The sequence below is a fragment of the Antechinus flavipes genome, chromosome 1 (genome assembly GCF_016432865.1).
Source record: "Antechinus flavipes isolate AdamAnt ecotype Samford, QLD, Australia chromosome 1, AdamAnt_v2, whole genome shotgun sequence".
Taxonomy (NCBI): Eukaryota; Metazoa; Chordata; class Mammalia; order Dasyuromorphia; family Dasyuridae; genus Antechinus; species Antechinus flavipes.
The window spans coordinates 640,975,802-640,980,030 of NC_067398.1; positions in this window are offsets into that span (position 1 = coordinate 640,975,802).

The window sequence follows — 4,229 nt, forward strand, 5'->3', positions numbered from 1 at the left end:
GATTCTGGCTGACTCTGAAACCCTCCAGAGAGCTAGCCCGTACTCTACATTATTTCTTAGCCAGAACCAAATGGGTTTTGATGACTGCCACTTTATAATATAGTTTTAGATCTGGTATAGCTAGGTCACCTTCCTTTGCATTTTTTTTCATTATTTCCCTTGAAATTTTTGATTTTTCATTTTTCCAGATGAATTTTATTATTTTTTCTAGCTCTATCAAATAATTTCTTGGCAGTTTGATTGGTAGCCTTTGAATATTCTTGAGCAAGAAATTGACCTGTGTTTTAGGACAATTATTTTGTCAGTATTGTAACAATTTTCAGGGTCTTTTGCTAGCCAGTGTATGAATAAGCCACCAAAGGCTCTAGACATACAGGTACAATACAGTTTATTTATCCACTGAACAATATGACATCCCATAAATAGATGATAGATATTTGTGTCCCAAAATTCTGCAGATAACATTTATGCCTCTCTGTCTATTTGGCTGTCTATATTTATCTCTATTTCACATCTGTATATATTTTGGCAGCTAAGTGGTACAATGGATAGCACACAGGGCTTGGAATGAGCAGGATTCATCTTTATGCGTTCAAATGTAGCTTTAGACATTTACTAGCTGGGTGATCCTGTGTAAGCAACTTAATCTGTTTGCCTTAATTTCTCATTTATAAAATGGACAAGTGAAGAAAATGGCAAATTACTCTAGTATATTTGCCAAAAAACCCCCAACAAACAAATCCCAAAGGAATCATGAAATGTCAGACACAACTGAAATTACTTACCAGAAACAAATTTCTCCCCCTCCCCCCAATAGTATTTTATTTTCCCAATTACATGTAAAGGTAGATTTCAACATTCATTTTTTAAGATTTTGAGTTCCAAAGTTTTTCTTCCTGCCTTTTTTTTACCTCCCTCTCCCCATGATAACAAGCAATCTAACAGGTTATATACATGTACAATTATTTTAAACATATTTCCATATTAGTCATGAACAACAACAAATTTCTGTCTTCTTTCTCTCTCTTCCTTTCTCTCCCTTTCTCTCTCTCTTCCTCTCTCTCTCTCTCTCTCTCTCTCTCTCTCTCTCTCTCTCTCTCTCTCTCTCTCTTTCTTTCTCTGTCTGTTTCTCTCTCTCTCCCTTTCTCTCTCTCTCTCTCTCTTTCTCTCTCTCTCTCTCTCTCTCTCTCTCTCTCTCTCTCTCTCTCTCTCTCTCTCTCTCTCTCTCTCTCTCTCTCTCTCTCTCTCTTTCTCCCCTTGTCTCTCTCTCTCTATCCCCCTCCCTTCCCCCCTATCTCCCTCCTTCTCTCCCTCCTCCCCCCCCTCCTCTCCCTTTCTTCTCACAACTCCTGAACTATATAATCTAGAGAGTTAAGTAAGTTACTCTAGAGAGTAAGTAAGTAAGTTCAGGCAAGAACTTATTATTATTTTTTTTAATAAAGACAATGCTTAAATTATTATAAAAGAAAGAACATATTCTTTAGTGTAGTCATTTACACCAAACCAAAGAAAATTGTATCTTTTTTATCAGTTAGTGATTAGGATTTTGTTCTTTCAAATAAATTTTGTTATTAAATTTATGTAATCTGAGTTTCAAAGCCCATAGATGAGGAACTCTGTCCTTAGTTGGGGTGAATCGCCAGGACCAGGGACAGTGTGAGGGGAAGGTGGGGAGTGGGAGAAAGGAGAGTCTCACTGTCTTCTACTCTCTCTACTCTTTTAAAGTCTTCTCAGCTTCTTTTATTTTTGGGTTTAGGCACCCAGTTTTTAGAGAGAAAATGGATGATGCCAAACCCCATTTCAGGTTCCTAAAGAGAGAATAAGGAGTCTGGGAATAAGCTGACATGAGAGGAGCTGGTAGTCTCCATCAAATCCTTGTCCCAGCTTGTTACCCTAGAGACTTTCGGGGATTTCTTATAGGGTGATTAGGGTATCTCTCTCTGTCTCTCTCTCTGTTTCTGTCTCTGTCTCTATCTCTGTCTCTCAGTCTCTGTCTCTGTAATCTCTCTCTCTCTCTCAAGCTGACTTACATCAATCCCAATAGAAGGGCTCTTTTACTCTGTGTTGTCTGATATATTTTATCATATGTCCTCTGATTTTTGTTTTGCTATCAACTAGAGTAAGTGAATTTCTTTGCTAGTTGCTGTATGTGTTCATTGTGGAAATGGTATTTGATAAATTGCTTCTCTTCTTGGGACCTCAGTTTCCTCTTCTGCAAAATGATGGATAAAGTCCCTTTATTTCTAACATTCTATGATTCTAGGAGTAAGATGATATTTTCCCCCCTGGGGCTTAGCTAGCAGCGCTGGGATGTCCAAGGGAATCATCCAGCTCCCCATACAAAACCCCTCCCGTCTTCTTGCATTCCCTATAACAGAGCAGGGTCAGTTTACTTTCTCACTACATTGTTTCTCACTTGTAGGGAATTGTTTAGAAGATTCTGATCGATGTTTGGATTTTCTTCTCCTTTGAAACCCAAGTTGTCTGCCAAGTCTCTAGAAAAGGATGAGGGGGTTAAGCTCCAGGCAGAATTGAGGATTTTAGTCTTTGGAGCCCTTCTCTCTTTTTTCACTCCCTGTCCTCCCTATTCCTTTGACCTTTCTTGGCAACCCCAAAGAGAAAAGGACTTCATTTGGGAGGACCTGCTTCTGAAACCAGGCTGTAACTATGTGATCTCACCTCTTAATTTCTTCATCTGGAAAATGAAAGGATTGGACTATATAACCTTTATCATTTTCCTGGAGGGAAAAATTGTTTTTCCTCCCTTTAAGATGGGGAACTCAGGAGGACCTGAGTTCAAATCTGAGCTCAGATGCTTACACCTTCGTAGCTGTGTGATCCTGGGCAAGTCACTTAATCCCAATTGTCTCAGGGAAAAAATGAGGATAATAATCCTTGCACAACTTTGAGTATCAGTTGACTCATCTCTGGAGATGCTTATCTGTAAAACTCTTCTCTCTTCTGTATGTGTTACATTTGAGTTGTAAGAATAATAACAGTCTGTGTCAAATTTAGAAGAATATATTTCATCCTCCAATTGATAAATTGTCAAAGGATATGCCCAACTTACAGATGAAGAAATTAAAGCCATTTGTAGTTATATGAAAATATGCTCTAAATAACTATTGATTAGAGAAATGAAAATTTAAACAATTTTGAGGTACCAGCTCAACTTCTTAAAATGGCTAAGATGACAGAAAAAGGTAATGACAAATGTTGGAGGGAATGCCAGGAAACTGGGACACTGGTGCATTGTTGGTGGAGTTGTAAAATGATCCAAACATTCTGGAGGGCAATTTGGAACTATGCCCAAAGGGCAATAAAGCTGTGCATACCCTTTGATTCAGCAGAGCCATTACTGGGTCTGTATCCCAAGGAAATAATAAAGAAGGGAAAAATAGCCACATGTGCAAAAATATTTGTAGCAGCTCTTTTTGTGGCGGCAAAGAATTAAAAAATGAATAAATGCCCATCAATTGAGGAATGGTTGAATAAGTTGTGGTATTTGAAGATAATGGAATATTATTGTTCTATAAAAATGATGAATAAGCTGATTTTAGAAAGGCCTGGAAAGATTTACACGAACTGATGCTGAGTGAAACAAGCAGAACCAGGAATACATTGTACACAATAGCAGTGAGAATGTGCAATGATCAACTATGAAAGACTTGGTTCTTCTTAGTGGTTCAGTGATCCAAAGCAATCTCAATAGAGTTTGTACAGAAAATTCCATCTACATCCAGAAAAACAAAAACAAAAACACTAAAGAGACTGAATGTAAATCAACACATGCTATGTTTACTTCTTTTTTTTCTGTTTTCTCATCTCTCTCATGCTTTTTCCCTTTTGTTTTGATTTTTCTATCCCAATATGATTCATAAAGTAATGTGTATTCAAAATAAATAAATTTACTAGAAAAAAAGAATAACAGTCTGACTCATTCTTCCCAATGTTTTCCTTTCCTCCACATCCATATCCTTCTCTCTGTCCTCTCCAAATCCTGCCCCTCCTTTGACAAAAGCAAATAAGCAAAAACCAACCAACCAAACAAAAAAACAGCAGAAAGAATTGATACAAATATTTTGTTCATATGGATCTTTTGCTCCTTTCTTCTATTTCTTTGGGATATAGACATAAGACCCATATAAACAAAATAATTGCAGTTCTTTCTGTGATGTTAAAGAATTGGAAATTAAGAAAGTGCTAATCAATTGAGGACTTATTAGACC